The sequence below is a fragment of the Triturus cristatus genome, chromosome 6, assembly GCF_964204655.1.
Source record: "Triturus cristatus chromosome 6, aTriCri1.1, whole genome shotgun sequence".
NCBI classification, from domain to species: Eukaryota; Metazoa; Chordata; class Amphibia; order Caudata; family Salamandridae; genus Triturus; species Triturus cristatus.
In genome coordinates this window covers 529,821,985-529,842,430 of record NC_140589.1, presented here as the reverse complement: position 1 = coordinate 529,842,430, position 20,446 = coordinate 529,821,985, and positions in this window count along the sequence as shown.

Here is a 20,446-nt window from a genome sequence, read left to right as displayed (position 1 = left end):
AGTTCTGGCTAGTCTCATTCCAGCAAGGTTCTGCTTCTCTAAGGTCCTTAGAGATTTTACTCCCATTAAATGTATCCTATCTGGTTGGGTGACCTCAGCCATACCTCTTAAATTCCATCAACAGCCGGGTGCGCAGTGACATTATGTATATGCACTGACTCGGCCTGCCAATAGTAGATTTAAACCCTGCATGGGCCAACTCAGGCAAGAAAGAGGCTTGTAGATTATATAATTTCAAGCAGAAATCATGGCTACACCTTCTGTGCTGCTGCCCAGCACTCAACGATGCAAGGAGGGCTCTATTAAAACCAATCTTCCTGACAAAGGGTGCCCGCACTTGTGTGGGGGCATCTTCAATATGTTTTCTCAATCTGATGGAATATCCTTATCAAGGTGCGCAAAATTCATCAAGGTTTTTAGAGATTCACTCCAATGTTAATCTGCCAATTCCTAACCATCGGTTATGTTCAAAAACATATTACCGACTACTACTCCAAGAAACCTGGAAACATCTAGACGTACAGCATGGTTTACAGGGGCCCCATTAAATGGAATATTGTTTAATTATTGTACAAAAGTCTAGTATTCATCACAACTTTACTCTATTGCCTTACTTTGAGCCGAACCATGTTGATTTTTTTTTGTGTGTGTATCTTTCATGAACTTACATAAAACAGCTCTCGGGCTGCATTCTAAATTGTCTAGAAACAAGCCACTGGTGGCAGATTATATTCCGCCCCTCAACTGATCTTTGATGGCAGACTCACAATGTAGTATGAGAAAAAAATGTATAGTTTTATTAATCAAACAACAAGTTTAATTGTGCACCCAGTCTACTTATTCAATGAATCCATGCACTAGCACTTTTTAATGTGAATGATCTCATCAAATAGGTCTTTTACAGAACCTATCTCGGTTTTAGACAATTTTTATTTTTTATCTGAGTAAAATCTTTTAAGGTGTACAAAGTTAAGCACCAGGACTTCAATCATGTATATTCAGGATTCTTATTGAAGAGACCTTAGCTTTAGAACGTTTTTATCAATCAACTAGTTGAATGTGCACAAGTCTGCTCGTTTGAAGAACCCACGCACTAGCACTCTATAATGTGAATTACCTGAATAACAAGGCCTTTTACGGAAGTGATCTATATTTTAGATATTTCTTATTATTTTTAAGGTCGCCCCAAGTTGTGGGTAGGACTGTCACAGAAGTGGGTCAAGTTAAGGTCCGCTACAAAGGATTTAAGTCTGTTGACTGCAGGATCAATAGGGTCATTTCAGTGGAGGTTGAAATCACCGAAGATGATTTGGGGACAGTGTTGTCCTGCGTTGGTGGAGATGGTTTCCACTATTTGTTCTATGGATGTACTGCTCTAGCCTAGTGGGTGGTAAATTGAGTGCAGTTTGCACAATGGATTGTTGTTATTCAGAATATCAATGCATACGTATCCTCATAAGGCTAGGGCAATGTTGTGTGACTGTTTCACTTAGAGTTTGTTTTGGTATGTGTAAGCAATACCTCCTTTTGGTCTGCTCGGTCTATCTTATTTTATGATATTGTGGTTAGGTGGAACTATTAAGTCAAGTCAGGAGTAGGAGTGGAGGCATCATTTAGCCAAGTTTCAGTCAGGATTAATAGGTCCAACTCATGTACAAGGATGAGGTCTGCGATGCCGGGTGCATGTTTCACTGCCGATCTGCAGTTGAGTAGCATGCATTTTTAGGTGTGGTTTGGTGTCCTCACTGGTTGCATGAGCGATGGACACTTGCTTAAGGTTAGACTTGTTTCTAGTTCTGTGATTGAGCCCTGGTTCTCTTTGTGAGTTTGTAAGAATTGTTTGGATTTGGTCCAAATTGGCTCTGTGAGCGGAATCTGTAGAATTATTTGAGAAGAGGAGGGTGGGAACGTCACTATCGGAGAGAGGATCATTGCGGCTGATGGGCACAGTGTAGGTGTACAGGGTAGGGTATGGGTCTCCACCTGAGATGGCAGAGAAAGTTGAGGTCCCGTTGGTTGTGGGGTGTGACGATGCTCTAGTGTGGGAATTGGTATCTAGTGCATGGTTGTGTTTATTTTCCTCAGAAGTTTTGTAGATCCATCTGTTGTTTGCCAGCTCTGAGGTCATGCTTATTCGGTTTTGTAGGTCTGCCTTAAGTAGTTGTAGATCCAGTGTAATTTATCCAAGAGATTGAGATTTGGGTCCAAAGTGCTCATGACTGTTGTGTTAGAGTGCTGCTGGCCTGGGAGAACAAGCAGGGTGGAGGTCGGGTTGTAGATGAAACGGGGCATGAGGAGGGGAGGTGGACAGTTGGTGAGCTGGGCAGGTAGGAGCGCTACAGTGTGACCATTGAAAAGAATCAATTTTTGGACACTATTCTTGGAACATGATAAAAATAAGGACTAGTCTGTACCCAAAATAGATGAGTGCCATTCAGTGCTTTGATAATGAAAGTATGTCCTCTTAAGATACCAGGATTTTACATATTAGCCCGTATCTAACAATGATTGAGTAGTCACAAAGTCCTAACAGTAGATACATTCAAACTCATGTGACACATTTTATTTTGTCATAATAACAGCTAATATTCAGAAGCCTAGTATGAAAAAACAAGTGTGCCCTTGCTGCCTCCATATCAGGTAAGCAGGTAACTAGATTTGGTTGCTGCTAAACAAGCACACTGCTTCCTTGATCGCCAGGAAGTACTACCACTTGTATATTGAATAAGAATTTTTGTCAGTTTGGTCTGGGGCATTCTGATTTGTAGTAATATACAATATTGTGATGTTCTTAGAGTAAACATTGCTAGTGCTTATCCATCTGAGGGGTTATTATAAAGAATCTTTCAAACCAAACAAATCCATCATTCCCCAGTCAGAAAGAACAAGACAGTTGCCAGTCTAACCAGAAGCGAGTGTCGCAGGGAACTACATGCCTGTGCCAATGTGGTAGACAGAGTTCACGATTCTGCTATTGGGAAAAGACTGAAGTGTGGCTTTCGTGCATCAGAAAAATATTTTCCTCCACAAATAAAACCCCCAAAAACATTGTTGCACAGCTTAGTTTTTCAAAACCGCATCTGAAAGAACTGCACAGATTTTAGGAACAGTATTCTTTGGACAGATGAGACCAGTGTGGAATTGTTTACACAGCAGCGTATTTGGCAAAAACTGCAGACTGTATCACCAATATATCCTCATACCTAACTGCCAAGCATGATGGCCTCACAATCAGAATCTAACATGAATTTGTCTCTATACCATCACGTTCTATAGGAAAATCTGAGACCATCTGTCCAACAGTTAAAGCTTATCCGTAAATAGATCATGCAACAGAATAACGCTAAAGAAGGCACCTGTAAATTTACAACTGGATGGCTGAAAAAGACAGTTCAGACCTGCAACCCCATTGAGATGCTGTGGTGAGACCGAAACAGAGCTGTCCATAAACAAATGCCTTTGCTATGCTATGGAGCGGTCCATAATTCTTCACAGCTAATGTGAATGACCCATAAACTCTTAAAGGAAACATTTATTTCATGTAACGGCTTCTAATGGGATGCCACACATTACTGAGTACACCTTTGTAGGTCTTGCCTGAGCCAGAACATGCGCTGCTCTGCGAGACATTTAGTTAGTGGCTTTTCAAAGTGCTACCACAAGCTTTGGGTGGCCTAGCGCTTGCGGTTACACACGCGTGCACGCGCGCAGCTGCCAAATTTCAGCACCCGATCAGGCGCCATCTTGTTTTCCTCTCACTTGATTGCTTTCTCAATTGCTTTCTCAACGCTCCTCCGCCCCTCCCCCGCCGCGTCTCGCGTTAATTGCAAACATTTGTGCAAACACACGCACCACTTTCAAAGCTGGGCTTGTTTTAATAGAGAGCTGCTGAATGTCCCTATCTTTTTCCTTAAATAAGTGACTAAAGGTCATTTGTACAAAATGACTGAATAGCGAATACTAAAAATCTACTTTTGTAAATCGCTATTTGGTAATCGGAAAAATGTAAATTCATTATCTAGACCATTAAGTATATAGGAAATATCATTTACCGGTCTCCTATATACCGACCAGAGTCTCAATTTGGTATACAGTGATGGCATCGGCAGCAGGACGTAGGCCTTGGTTTAAAGTTGGAGAGATTTGGAGCAGTAGCTCCTTAGGAGAATCCATTTTGGATCCCATGGTGTGTTTGCCATACAACCTTTTTCACAGCAATATGTCACAAAAAACAGTGAGAAGGATGCTGGCAGCAGGAAGAGTAAGCTAACGTTCTCTGAAAAGGAACTTTAAATCCTCACAAAGGAATGTGTTGGACACCATGACAAACTGTTTGCAAGTTATCACTGGTAGTGCCCGAGGCCCAGAAGAAAATTATATAGAAGGTGATGCATGAGAAGCTCAATGTGGATGGAGTGACACAGAGATCAATTTAGGAGATTAGGAAGAGATGGCACGCTCTCAAAACTTGTATCAAGGAGAAGGTGGCAAGCTGTCTGCCTGAGGCAAGAGGAACAGAAGGAGGCCCCTCCATGTCCCACCCCCAACTACCATAGAGGAACTTGTGCAAAGCACCTTGGAGCCAGAAGCCATCAGTTTTTTTGGGGGGCAATTGATGCCTTAAACCTCCTGTAACCTCACAAGGTCAGTCAAATATGGAATTGTGCTACTGAACAGAGTATGTGAAGGGTGTCAGTCAGACAAGTAATCATATTGTTAAACCATAGTAATGTATTGATTTAAAAATAAAACGAAGTCCTAATGTCAGATATACAGTAGTAATGGTCTATGTACTTTCAAGGTGTGTTGTGGGACATGTAGTGCAAAAAGAAATTACCAACAAATAGAAGGGCAGAAAATGTAATAGTAAATGTTACAAATTTAGTCAAAGTGCAACTAAATACAAAACGCTAAAGTATTTTCAATCCATTTTTCCACAGAAAATCCACCTCAAGACAATGACCATTTAGAAGGGGAATGGCCTGAAGATATACACATGCATGTAGCTGACCCCTGTGATTGCTGCAGATAGGTCAGTCCAACACATGCTGTAAATCTAACTCCAAAAGGAACAATTGACGGACAGCACGCTGAACAATGTCATACATTCACCGCAGTAAAGAGATCCATCGTTTTTTTGTTACTCATGCCATTCCAGTGTGAACCCATCCATATGCAAATTAGTCTTAACAAGCATCCTAGGACCGGTTTCGGGGTTTCACCCCTCATCAACCAGGAAAGCCTGACTCCCGTGGCATGGAGAGCATGAAACCCACGTCTGTGCATACCCGTAACAGTCCAGCCTGAACTGCTAGGTCAGGTCCTCACTGGACTGGAAAAAAGCATGCTAGGACCGGTTTCGGGTTTCACCCCTCATCAGCCAGGATAGCCTGACTCCAGTGGCATGGAGGGCACGGGACCCACGTCCGGGCATACCCGGCCCGCTTGGGGTGACAAATGCAAAAAGAACAATTGATGGACAGAATGAAGAGCAATGTCAAACATTCACCCCAGTACAGAGATCTGGGTCTAATTCCATCGTTTTTTTGCTCCCCATGCCATTCCAGTTTGGACCCAACCATATTCAAATCAGTCTTGACCCTGCGCCCAATAGAAAAGTCCAGCACAAACTGCCATGACAGGCCCTCCCTGGACTGGAAACCAGCATCCTAGGACCGGTTTCGGGGTTTCACCCCTCATCATCCAGGATAGCCTGACTCCAGTGGCTCCTGCAGCTACAGAGCATAAAGACACAGCTGAAGAAGGGAATGAGGAAATCCCATCAATTGTTGCACAGGAACCTATAGTGAGGCTGCACCAACTGCGGGGAAGATATCGACTTGCCACTTGTCGTCCTTCATACACTCAATCACAGTCCCCTGTTACAAATATAACAAGTCTTAAAAACCAATGCTCTGGAGGTTTAGAAATCTATATGGTAAAGGTTCAGCACCTGCAACAGAAGCAGAGCAAAATGATTCACCCTAGATAAATGCATCACAACTAGGTTTGAAAGTGCCTCAAGTACCCGAGCTGCCAAACAGATGGCAATGAATGACAATTTTGCCTCAATCATGCCATAAAGATCTTATGTCAGGAACTGCATCCTAAAAGCATCCAGCAAAGGTATAGGGAGAGACATAATCCTCCCGCATTAATAGGTTAGCTCATGCTATTAATCGCATAGCACAAGCCACAACCATCTTCTCTCACCGTACCGTAAGTGCACAGGTGGAAATGGAGCATCACAGTGCAAATGTCGCAAGAGGATTAATACAGGTGACCAATGCTGTATAGACAATGTAAGCAACTAGCAATGCAAGAGGCACAATGGTATGAGTGGGAGAACGTGAGACCCATTTAAGTGTCGTCAGCATTTCAGCTATAGACAGTTTGAATCTGCTGTGAAGCAGGAGTCATAGTGGTGCTGCTGACATTTTTAGGGCAAAAACATCAGCCCGCACCAAACGCAAGCCTTAGAAAGGAAGAACTGTTCCATCACAACATTGCATGAAATTGCATATCGTTTTGTTTCTCAAAACAACAGTCTGGAAAGAGAAGCATCTTTTCAGATATACATTATGTTTTGGGTATATTTAGTAATTCAACCCACAATGGCTCTTTCTAATTCTTTATGTAACATTGAATGCATTTACATACTTACCACGAAAAGTAATTGTTAGAAATGGGGTTCTCTAGTTGACAGAGGTAGGTACCTTTGACCAAATAGGGACCCTTGCTTCTAGTCAGGGTAAGGGGCTACCCTTCTAAAATAACCCCTGCTCACCCCCTTTGTAGCTTGGCATGAGCAGACAGGCTTATCTCAGAGGCAGTGTGTAAAGCATTTGTGAACACATACAGTAATACAGTGATAACACTACAAGTGGACACCACACCAGTTTAGAAAAATAAGTAATCTTTACTAGGCTTAACACAAGACCAAACGACAAAAATCCCCAATACTTTAATCAAAAATAGACTTTAAATTGGTAGAAATAGCTTAGTTCAATGTAGATGGTAAATGCAACACTTTGAGAGTAAAGTACCTTTGATGCATCATGCAAAACAAGCAGAAGAGTTGCAGGAAAGTTGATGCGCCGTTCCTTACACTCAGGGGAGTGGATGCGTTGGTTCCTTACTGCTGCGCAGGGGAGTTGAGGCTCGCTTCCTTACTGTGTGGGGAGTTGATGCGTCGTTTCTTACTGCGGCCCGGTGACGATGCGACAAGATGGCACCTCGATGCGACGACCCGGTGCGATACGACAAAATGGCGTCCTTGATGCGATGCGACCAACGTTGGATGCAAAGCGTGCATGCCCGACGGCCATGCGGTGAACTCTGTAACTTCTGAGCCACGACAGGCCCTGCGACACGCTTCTCCGGTGATGCAACGGCGATCTCTGCGGCGGCGACACGCTTCTCCAAGGATGCGACACGCTTGGTCGGTGAAGTGATGGTAAACAGCTGCGGCGGCGGCACGCTTCTTCGGCAACTGCTGTGGCGGCGACATGCTTCTCCTCGTTGCGTTGCGCTTCCAGCGACACGCAGTCTTCTCAGAGGGCCCAAGCACCAGTAGGCACCTCTCTGCAGCTAGAATTCCCAGCACGGAAATTCAGGGGGAGCTGGTGGTGAAGTCTTTGTGTCCCTGAGACTTCAGAACAGGAGGCAAGCTCAGCTTCAAGCCCTTGGAGATTTTCCTCAAGATAGTAAAAGTACACTCAAAGTTCCTTTTTTCCTTTCTTTGGCAATAAAGTAACCACTGCAGGCCAACCGCAGAAATAGCAAAACAGCACAGGGGCAGTCTCCTCCTTCAGTTTCCTTGGTTCTTCTCCTTGGCAAAGGTTCATCTTGATTCCCAGAAGTGATCTAAAGTTCTGGGCCCCAATATTTATACCAGTAAAAACAAAATTCCTCTGAATTCAGAGGGTGCCTGTGCCCATCCAAAACCAGTTCTGTGCAGCTTCCTGGCAGGAGGTGGAGACCGCATTGACACCTGGCCCAGGTAGCTGAAAGGAAATCTCCTCCCCCTACTCTCTATTCTATGAAGGGTCAGTGAAAGGAAATCTCCGCCCCCCACTCTCTATTCAATGCAGGTCCTATTCAGCCCAGCCCTGACCCATCAGACTGCTGGAGCCAAGGCTCCAGCCCCCTGTCACTCACAAACCAGACATGGAATACACAAACCTATCCGAGGCATGCTGGATGGTTAGGTAAGAAAATACCTACTTTCTAAAAGTGGTATTTTCAAACACAGAATGTAAAAACCACCTTCACTAAAAGATGTATTTTAACATACTGAGTTCAGGCATACTAAACTCACATTTCTACCTAGTTCCCTGAGTCAGTTAGGGTTATAAGACGCTATAATGAAACTGCCCATTCTGGCCTATGGGAACAGATAGCCTTGCACTAGTGAAAAACAAAATTGGCTGTAATTCACTATCAGGGCATGCCACACACATCAGGGCATGTCCTACTTTTTACATACAATGCACCCCACCCTTGGGCCTACCTTAGGGGTGACTAATATTTAGAAAAGGGAAGATTTAGGGACTGGCAAGTGTGTGCACTTGCCAAGTCGACATGGCAGCCCCAGGCTGCACACAGGCTCTGCAATGGCAGGCCTGAGCCACATTTTACAAGCTGCTTCTGTGGGTGGCACAACCAGTGCTGCAAACCCACCAGCAGAATTTGATTTAGAGGCCCTGGGCACACACGGTGCACTCTACTAGGGTCTGACCAGTAAATAAAATAAACCAATCATGGAGTCACTAATCCATTACAACAATTTACAATAGGGAGCACTTGCACTTTGGCACTGAAAAGCAGTGGCAAAGTGCCAAAAGCATCTAGACTTAGCAAAAATACAGGAGGCAACAGCAAAAATGGAAGGGAGACCCACGCCAATGATGCCAGGTCTAACACGTGTCCCCTCCACCTGAAATGTGGGGAGAACTACCCACCCCTTGGGAGTTCTCTTCACTAAGGCGGAAAATCTGGACAGACATCAGCATTGGTATGTTCTGTACCAGGGCTGTGTTCCACCGTGAAGTCCATCCCCTGTAGGGAAATGGACTACCTCAGCACCTTTGGATTCTCATCCCTCATCTGCATCAACCTTCTGCGGGGCCTGTGGTCTGTCAACCCGGAAGTGAGTCCTAAACAAGTATGGTCACAACTTATTCAGAGCACAGACAACAGCAAATGCCTCACGCTCAATTGCACTCCACCTCTGTTCCCGTGGAAGTAACCTCCTACTGATGAAGGCTACAGGTTGGTCTAGGCCCTTCTCATTCATCTGTGAAAGAACAGACCCCACACCATGTTCTGAAGCGTCTGTCTGTACAAGGAACTCTCTAGAGAAGTTGGGCGCAAGAAGCACGGGCGCTGTGCACATGGCAGCCTTCAGGGCATCAAAAGCTTTCTGACAGGTGTCGGTCCAGTTCACTTTCTTGGGCTGCTTCTGGAAGTCAGCTCTGTCAAGGGTGCAACAATGCTGCCATACCCCTTGACAAACATCCTGTAGTACCCAGTGAGTCCTAAAAAGGCTCTCACCTCTGTCTGGGTCTTGGGGGTTCCCAAGCCAGGATGGTCTCAATCTTGGGCTGTATGGGTGCCACCTGGCCGCTCCCAACTGGGTATCCCAAGTACACCACTGAACCCTGCCCGATCTGGCCCTTACTTGCCTTGATCGTGAGGCCTGCTCTCCGCAGCGCCATCAACACTTCCCAGAGGTGGCACAGATGTTCTTCCCAACTGGCGCTGAACACAGCAATCTCATCCAGGTGGGCGGCGCTGAAATCTTCCAGTCCAGCCAACACATGGTTGACCAACCTCTGAAAGGTGGCAGGGGCATTCTTCATCCCAAAGGGCATAACCCGGAATTGGTAGTGCCCATCTGGGGTGGAGAATGCGGACCTCTCTTTTGCCCCATTCGTTATGGCAATCTGCCAGTACCCAGATGTCAAATCAAACGTACTGAGGTACCTAACCGATAAATGAGTTCATCAGCTCTGGGGATGGGGTGCGCGTCAGTCCTGGTGACTGAATTGAGCCCTCGGTAGTCCACACAGAACCGGAGTTCTGGCGTGGCACCCGGTGCAGCAGCCTTTGGGACCAAGACCACTGGCTGGCCCAAGGACTGTCCGAGGACTCGATCACCCCTAATGCAAGCATCTTGGAGACCTCCATCTTGATGCAAGCTCTCACCCTGTCAGTCACTCTATACATTTTGTGCTTAACAGGAGGACTGTCCCAAGTGTCTACATCATGGACACATCAATCAGTGACACTGGGAGAACAGATCAGAAAACTGTCCCAACAACTGGTGACAGTCATTCTGCTGCTAAGGGGTCGGGGTGGAAGAGAGGTTTACACCATCCACTGACCCACCTTGCTCTGTTGCAGACAGGAGGTCAGGAAGAGGCTCAGTCTCCTCCTCCATTCTATCATCTGTAGCTAGGAGCATGCCCACTTCGGATCTCTCTAAGTGGGGCTTCAGGCGGTTGACATGTAGGACCCACAAAGGGTTCCTGGGAGACTGCAAATCCACCAAGTAGGTGACATTGATCTTGCGTTCCACCACCTCAAATGGTCTGGTTCACTTATTCTGGAGCGCACAGGGCTCCACGACCCAAACTTTCTGACCAGGCTGAAGCTCAGAGTGGCATTCTGATCGTACCACCGCTTCATCTCTTCCTGACTGGCTTCCAGATTTGCCTGAGCGAGTTGCCTGAAACACCGGGTTTGGTTTCTGAAGGCCAGCATGTAGCTATATACATCCTGGGGAGGTTTCCTGGGAGCTTTCTCGCAGCCTTCCTTTGTTAAATGGTAGCGGCACCTTCAGTTGATAACCTTCAAGTATTGCCCGGTGGTAATCGCCTCTTATACCATTCGATAATTAACCAACAAAAGAGGCAGGCGCCGGAGACTGGAAGGCAGGAAACAACGTTTTATTCCGTCGGAGCAGAACACATCAGATCAGACAACAAGGTATTGTCACGAGGTGCTCTCCCCACATTTCTGAGGCCTGGCCTCTTATACACAGGTTTATTGCTTTATTACATGTTACACATTCTTGTTGAGACTTTGATGTATGGAAAGACATCCTTGGAATCCCCACTTCAGGCTCGTTCCCACACATATCTACAGTGGAAGTCCCCACCCCACCCACAGTAGGAGATGGCTATCACACAGCTGGACATTCCGCCAATTCCCGGGGGTGTGTGCGACTGGTCGGGTCTCAGGGGGTGGGGGGGGCCTTGATCTACTGTAATCCCTTTGAAGTGAGGTGTTTCCTTTACAGTAGGGGCAATAAACTGCATCCGCAGGGCTAGGTGATGGCCTGGGATCGGTTCGGACAATCTGGCGCAGAGGAAGGGGGTTATTAAAGGGATGTATGACCATGTATGGGATGAAAGAAGGTGTCGGTCAGGCGTGGGATGTGGTTCCATGGCAGGGTCGCACAGAAGGAGAGGGTTTATGGCCCATGTATGAGCGAGCGGGGGTGGCCGGCGCGCGGGGGGATGTTTGCAGCGCCTGAGGGACGCGCTGGCGATCGGCAATGAGGTCATGGTGCCTAAAATGGCCGTCGCGCGTTTTCTGCGTGTGGCGCTTGGGGAGAGACAAGATGGCGCAGATAATGTTCAGTTACGAACTAAATTTCCACAGTCCTCCCTTTTAACATATCTCGCCAGCTTGTTTAGTTCGGATCTATCCCCATAATACCACAAACTTCTACCTCGTACAGAGCTTTCATATGTTCTGCTTCAAAGTTCAGAGTCTTGGGGCGGACAGGAATAATCTGACACAATTGTACATAATTACATGTAGTTGATGTGATAGGCGAGGAGGTAGCGCATACAAAATTACATCAGCTGCGTCATATGTCAGACCCGGAGATAGGAGGAGGGAAGCTCGCTTGAACACAAACATGATACCGTAAAGTAAAAAATGTTCTGGCAAAACAAGGAATTTTACGTACATTATTTAAGGCCTAGACTTCGTGTAGATCAAACAAGACATCATAGTCATGTGCACGGCTGGTGTTATACAAGTGTCATTATACAAAGTTAATGTTTCTTAACTATCAGTGTACAGTTCGAAGTGACCGATGTAATATCATGAGAACTCGATTGGAAGATAGTCAATACGAAAGCGGTTGGGAGAGGAATTCAACTCAACATGAGTTACAGTCAGGGAAGGGAGTTCTTCTTTCCAGTGTCCTATTATAGCGAGCCATCACTGGTAAGTTCTCATTGTTCTTCTTTCGTTGGCACTGTTGAGCACCGGCGGTGGAGCTAAGGTCCAGCTCAAATCCAAGTTTTTCACGTAGCAGGGTGTGACCATTCGTTGCTCTCGGATCACAGTCCTATTCCCTAACTCATTTTATCATAGGTACCTTGAGACGGGGTACCCGCATTTCGTTCTTCTTTTGTTAAGTCAAGTTCAAAATCCCATATGAAAGAGGGGGGGGGATAGGGGCGTGCTTTGGGAGGCCGAGGGAAGAGGGGGTGGAGTGGGATCGGATCAAAAGGCAGACCAAGGGGAGCAGAATCTTTTAGCACTGAGCCCATCAATCGGGCTCGACAGGCTGGGACTTCAGGCACGAGCTGATCAGTGAGCAGGGGCTTCGGGATAGCCCTTCTTTCTATCGCTTTCCATGCTGAGAATGGTGCCTCGTCCCGCATCTTTTTGCTCCGTGGCTCCTCCTTGGTCGAGGCCATAGATGTTCCATGATCCGCAGCCAGGCTGTGCGTCACGTCCGACCCCTCTCCTCCGATGACCGCATGTTATCTTTGAATGAGTACAAGAAACAAAATCTTAGAGAACTGGTAGGGAAGACGTTTACATACTTCATTCTCTCTCCCAACCCCAAGTAGTGGGGGAAACGTTTATCGGTCACTCTATGGTGGATGTCTATTAACTCTTATGTCGGTGTACGCTACTAACTCATTAATCATTGCTGTGGTGCAGGTTTGCGAGTGCTCCTGCAAATTTCCATCACCAGGTCTGCTAGGTGTTGATTCCTGTACCTTATAAACGTAGCAAGAAGTCTGACATCTATCAACTTCCTGGTCTATCAAAATTCGAACCGGCTTCTCCGGCAGAGACTCGTCTTTCTAACGCAAGCCCTGCTGATTCATATTTTTCTCCAGGGACTGCTAAGTTTATGAAAAAGTGCGAGGTGCTACTGTCATGGGCTCACAAATATCTGTTTCGGGAAGGAACACGCGCTAAACATTTTTCTTGCTGGAGACAATAGTTAACCTTTATCAGTTCTAGGCGATGTATCTTTAAAAAGAAGGTCATCAGCTGTATTGCTTAAAATATAACTAGGACTATTCTGGAAGGACGGGGTGTTCAGGCGCTCTATTTCTGTGCAATGGGCGGGGCGATTCTGAGTGATGGAGGTGGTCGTTGGAGCCATAAAACAACAAAAACCACTGACATATAGTTCCCGTTATAAGGGCCAGATTGGGAGACATCAGTCATCTTACCTGTCCTTTCTTTCTCAGCCAATTAAGTTCCATCATTTACAGAAAGGAGAGGTAGTAGTGTGGCAAAATACGGTCGTTTTGCTTCTGTCAATTTGTTCGAACACTGTCGTGTTTAGGCCAATTATACATATACCGAGGAGGTACAGTGTTGTCATCTAATAGAGAGACAGAGAGAGAGAGAGACACAGAGAGAGAGAGAGACAGACAGAGACAGATACAGACGTGTACGATAATAGGCCACTTGGTGTACACACAACATAGAGCAGCACGGGTCAGTTTTTCGTACAAAAACACAAGCTGGGGGAAAACATAAATTCAACGTTCACGTACACACAAATACCGGATAGGGTGTAACAGTACATACATCAAGCACAGCAAGTTTCTGGTGTAAGTCACCCTCCAATTTACTAGCTTCCGGGAGATGGAGAGTCGTTTCTACAAACGAGGAGTTACCATATTCGGGCTTATTTTCCCATCCCCTTGATCGATAGACAAGTATTTCAGTCATACAAAGACGTTCTCTCCAGCGACTCAGGCATATGCAATACATACACATTCATACCGTTCAATCAGGGCACATACGCACAGTCATACCATACAGTTTTTCACGTTCCCAGTGATGGTCTGCACTCCACGCACCATCTCACAGCGCTTGTCTATGTCTTTCCCTACATGGAACACGGTGCGGTCTATGTCCACTCCATTCTTCAGTCGGAACTCCGATGTAACCTACAGAGAAGAAAAGAAGGGGGGGGCAGCATACAAAGCACATCGGCGCGCATAGACACGAAAAAGTTCTACTTACCACGTACCAGACTAGCTGCAGGAACGTACAATACCACAGATCTTGACTATCCCCTTCGCATTTTTCTTTCTGTGTGCTATATCCTTCTTTTCTACTATACCAAAATTTCTTCATTTTTATTTTTCCCTAAATTCGAGTTCCCTCTTCGTGCATTTGTTTCTCAATTAGCCCTATATTATTGGACAAAATACCATACCTTACATGGCTACAAATTTTTCATCAATCCAAAATTCAGGCAAAGGGTCTGCATTATCTGTCTTCTATTGTTTGGGAATGACAGCCGTTATCCAAAACCTTACCAACCTAGACGATTGTTATGACGCTGATTCCATAATTCCTTCGAAAACCCTTTATTGTAAAAATGTCAGTATACAAATACGGGCCTACAACCGTATAGGCCGGCCACGGTGCAAGAGGCGTCGAGTATCATGAGCAATAATACCTTAATGCGAAAATAAAAATAATCAATAATGAGAAGACCAGCATCAATAAGGTTGTCCGCATGTCCAGTCAGTATCCTCCCTGTCCCCCGCCCGCCATGTGCAAAAAGACCGTATACATATCCCTTAACATCAAATGCCAAGTAACCTGGAACGCCATAAGGAGTTGTAGGCCCCTCCTACATCGGCGCCATTTTGGGGCGAGGTCGGGTGGGTCCAGTGTACAGTCTAGATGTTTCCACTAGCTAACGGTCGGACCAGAATCCCTTTCGGCAGTCCAAAAAGTTTCCATTAATGCCAACAGAAAGAACAGACAGCATGAATCGTGACTCGAAGGTGGGGAAAGCAAAGTTGTTTCCTACCGGATCGTGCTGAGGTTCCACCAGAACTGCTTCGGGTTGGTAGACTACAGTGTCTCCTGGTAATTCAAACAGAAACTGGCGTCAGCATGAGGGCACCACCATCTTGCAGCGATGCCGTGGTCCTTTCGGAGAGCGGGACAGCAGGCGTGTCTCTCCGCCGATACCCTGAATCAGCCTCTCTCACGGCACCAAACGGGGACAAGGTGGCTGCCGCCCGGGGCAAAGGCATGTTAATGTGGAATGATCGAGCGATAGTGGCGGTTGCCCCTACCGGAAGTCCGCGGGAGTCGAGGGCCAATGACTTCCGCAAAATCTGCAAAGCTGAGAGGACGTTTTCAAGGGTGGGGCCCACGCCCGAGCAGGCAAGCTTCCAAGTTCCAAGGTAGCCCAGAGCCATCTTAGTGGACCAGGCCCGAATCCGGAGAGCCGACCGCCATTTTGAGAATCCAGTGGCAGCAGCAGCTCTTCATTACAGCCACCGGGGTGGGTCCCCCCGACCGCTTGGCTGCGGGGGCCCACTTCTTGCGTCGAACGCTAGTGGCAATCTTGGTGCAGAAAGGAACTTCCGCCTGGGTGGTCGTCCGGCAGGTGAAACGTTTAATGGCTGCCCTGCTGCAGCTGACTGGTGAGTGAAGCGTCAAGGGGTGCCCTACTGCAACTGGTGAGCCTCCACCTGGGGTGGCGGGGGAGGCCCGTTCGCGTCTCCTCCCCCCCCCCCCAGGGCACCCCACGCAGTCTTTCGGTGCTGTATTGTAGGACGGCCAGGCCGGCACTACAGCTTGCTGGACACCACCTCGATGCCGTCCGGGTATCGGCGCATCGTGTTGCCTCCGGCCTCTTCGCACAACGGACCGTCACTGATGCCGTCTCACAGGCGGATGGATTTTGTAGGCCCTTTTTATAGCCCAAAGCCGACTAAGAGACAGCAATGTTGCTACTTCGAAGAAGGAGGGGCGGGGACTGTTACGCGGACGGTAAATGCTTTGGGGGTGGATGTTGCAGCAGGCTGCCATGTAAATAGTTGTGTTTTAACGTGTTTTACCCTGTTGAAGTGTTGCATATACCTACAAGTTATTAAAGCGTTTTAATCATACTATTTTGTCGGAGTGTGGCATATATATGTTGGGAGGGAGCGTATGGAGGGGGCATATAGGCGATCGGAGGACCTAATAGTAATTCGTCATTCACTCGTTGCTTGGAAGGTAACTCAGGGTAGGGCGTAGAGGGGGTCCTAACAGGGCACTGGCTTGACGTTTCAGATTCTTGTTTTTGTTTAGCTTCCTTTCTCTCCTTTATTTCTTCCTCTAACTTTCTAGCGACAAGGTGAGCTGCCTTTTGTAGTTCTTTTTCTGCCTTTACTTCTTCTCTCTTTTTCCGTTGCGTTGTTTCTTTGCGCCACATGCCGAAACTGTCGAGCATAGTGGGCGTCGTTTTATTACTACGTAGAGCTATTTCTAGCGTTTCTATTTTATGATAATCAAAGGATCCCATCAGTGGCCACTGACTCTCGGGGTCCTTCTTTGTATATTTATGCCATAGCTTGCTATAAGCTACAGCGACTAGGTCATATTTAGTGAACATGTCCTTATTAGGGGTGCCTTCCAGTGGAGCCGGATGGTTCACCTCTAATAAGGGTCCGGGCAGAACCAACTACCAATCAGTGGGGAGAAGATAGGCATGACGGGTTACAACGGGGACAAAAGTCTGCAATACCTACCTTTTCACTGCTTGCAAAGACTAGACAGAATATCTCTATTCCACGTTATTTGCAAGCAGAGAATACCTCCAAAGAACCAATATCGAACAACTAGTGTTCGGACAATCAATCAATCAATGGTGAGAAAGAGATAGGCACGACGGGTTACAACGGGGGACAAAAGTCCGCGTTACCTATCCTTCACTATCTGCAAAGACTAGACAGAATATTTCTATTCTACGTTATTTGCAAACAGAGAATATCTCAAGAAGTACTATTCTTCAAAACAATCAATATTCGGACAATCAATCAGTGGGGAGGAAAATAGACACAACAGATTACAATGGGGGATAAAAGTCCGCGTTACCTACCCTTCACTATCTGCAAAGGGAGAGAGAGTATTTCTACTCTTCCCTGTTTGTAGGCACCGAATACCTCAAAAAGAACAACCAATAAGCAATACTAGTATTTTCAATCAATCAATCAATCGTTTCGCAATTTGTCGTGTTACACGACCTTACCCGGACTGCATGGACAGTTTCTCGTCTTCCGCCTCCAGCGCCCGATCGTCCTCTACTCTCCGTATTTGCCGCGGCACTCCTGATGGTTCCCAGTCAGGACCGTAGATCACTCGAGAGAGGTCTGCTCGGAACCAGTGAAGTTCGGATGATCGGCTGCCAGACGAGGGTCTATCGGGCAGGAGCTCTTCCCGATCGTTGCAGTCGTTCACTCTGTCGTTGGGACCTCTCTCATTGGATCCACGTGTCGCTGATGGGCCCCACGTTTGGGACGCCAATTGTTAAATGGTAGTGGCACCTTCAGTTGATAACCTTCAAGTATTGCCCGGCGGTAATCGCCTCTTATACCATTCGATAATTAACCAACAAAAGAGGCAGGCGCCAGAGACTGGAAGGCAGGAAACAAAGTTTTATTCCGTCGGAGCAGAACACATCAGATCAGACAACAAGGTATCGTCACGAGGTGCTCTCCCCACATTTCTGAGGCCTGGCCTCTTATACACAGGTTTATTGCTTTATTACATGTTACACATTCTTGTTGAGACTTTGATGTATGGAAAAACATCCTTGGAATCCCCACTTCAGGCTCGTTCCCACACATATCTACAGTGGAAGTCCCCACCCCACCCACAGTAGGAGATGGCTATCACACAGCTGGACATTCCGCCAATTCCCGGGGGTGTGTGCGACTGGTCGGGTCTCAGGGGGTGGGGGGGCCTTGATCTACTGTAATCCCTTTGAAGTGAGGTGTTTCCTTTACAGTAGGGGCAATAAACTGCATCCGCAGGGCTAGGTGATGGCCTGGGATCGGTTCGGACAATCGGGCGCAGAGGAAGGGGGTTATCAAAGGGATGTATGACCATGTATGGGATGAAAGACTGTGTCGGTCAGGCGTGGGATGTGGTTCCATGGCAGGGTCGCGCAGAAGGAGAGGGTTTATGGCCCATGTATGAGAGAGCGGGGGTGGCCGGCGCGCAGGGGGATGTTCGCAGCGCCAGAGGGACGCACTGGCGATCGGCAATGAGGTCATGGTGCCTAAAATGGCCGTCGCGCGTTTTCTGCATGTGGCGCTTGGGGAGAGACAAGATGGCGCAGATAATGTTCAGTTACGAACTAAATTTCCACACCTTTACCAAACTCAGAGGTCCTCTCACAGTGTGACCATACAGCAGTTCAAAGGGGCTGAACCCGAAGGACTTCTGTGGCACCTCCCTGTAAGCAGAGATAAGGCATGGCAAGAGGACGTCCCACTTATGCCTCAAGACCCATAATCATGCCTTTGAGGGTCCGGTTGAATCTCTCAACCAGCCCATTGCCTTGGGGGTGGTAAGGAGTGGTAAACTAATAAGTTACCCCACACTCCTGCCACAGGGACTTCATATACATGGAAATGAAGTTTGTACCACGGTCTGACACCACCTCTCTGGGGAACCCCACATGGGAGAAAATCCCCATCAATGCATGACCCACCATGGGGGGCGTCGCAGTCCGGAGAGGGATTGCTTCCGGTAACCGGGTGGCATGGTCCACCAGGACCAGGATGAACCTGTTGCCCAAGGCTGTCTTGGGATCCAGAGGTCCCACAATTTCAATGCCCACCCTTTCAAAGGAGGTGCTGACCACAGGGAATGGCTGGAGAGGAGCCTTGTGCTTCCTCCCACTCTTTCCACTTGCCGGGCAAGTCTGACAGGTCCTGCAATGAGTATCTGAACTCTTGCGCATTTGGGGACAATGAATGTGGGTGACAAGCCTTTCAAAGTTCTTGTCCTGCCCCAAATGTCCTGCTAAAGGCACATCATGAGCCAGCACCAGTAGGAAGGCTCTGAAGCGCTGGGGTACCACCAGCAGACAGGCTGACCCAGGTTCAGCAACCTTAGGCTCACTATACAGGAGACCATTCTCCCAGTAGATCCAGTATGATCACCTGCTGCCTGGTTTGTGCCCTTGCCACAAACCCACAAGAGAAGGGCACTTCTTCTGCTCCTCACAGAACTCTTCCCTGGAGGGTCCTCCTTCCTGCTGCCAATGGGTCAGCTCAGGTAGGTCCCCCGGTTCAGGTACCTGCTCCCCTGTAGGTTCCAGGGCATCCTCTTCAAGGTCTGCCTCCTTCTGAGCCGTGGGAACTGTGGGGGCGGGTTTCCCGTGCCCCCAGCCTCTTCTCTTTAAGGCAGGCACGTGGGCCACTCTTTCAGGCTCCAGGGCCTCTTGAACACCCTTACTGGCGGCCATGGACCCAGTGGTCACAAACGCCCACTCAAGCAGACCCAACATCTTCAAATGAGCGCTTCGCTCCACCTTAGCCCAAGGGGATCTCTCCAAGTTGTTACCCAACAGACAACAGGCATGGCTGGCCTCACAGCTACTCGAAGAGTACCAGAGACCCCCCCCCCCCCACTCAAAGGGAACCTGAGCCACCTTGCAGTGGCTCTCTGTGTTGTCAGCGGCAACAACTGGGTAAAATGCATTGGGGACCACCTGCTCCTCAGACACCAGCCGAGAACTGACAGTTGTCACACTGGCTCCGGTGTCTCTAAGAGCCTCCACTCTATGGCCATTGCTGGTCCCCACTGCCTGTACTTGTTAGTGTGATCAGGCAGCTGGGTCCTGGGAACTACCTCACAGTCTCCTAAAAAAAACTAGGGACATCTCTGCAGGACCCCACCCACCTTGGGCACCCATCTCCTCCCCCAGGGCTACACTAGATATCTGCTGGGGTGGTGCACCAGTGGATGCTGTCTTTTCTCTCTGTGGGCACTTGGGATCATAGTACCGGAGGCCCACCTCACCGCACTGATAACAGTTCATGGGTCCCCTATGAACAGGGCTACCTGTTGGGGCCCCTGGCTTCTTCTCAGGGGGAGGCTGGGAACCCTTCCCTTAGTTCCCTTGGGGATTACTTTGGGGCCCTTTCTGGAACTCCCTCTGTTTACCCTTGTCCCCCCCACTCTTCTGCTGGGGACCCTGCCCACCTTTGGCGAAGTCTCCCACATGACCCTTGTGGGCCTGGGTACTCACCCAGCGGTTCGCCTCCTCAGCAAGCTTCCTAGGGTTAGTCAGCTTGCTATCAATAAGGTGCTGGCGTAGCTCTGGAAAAAAAGAACTAGACAAGTGCTCCCATGCCAATAA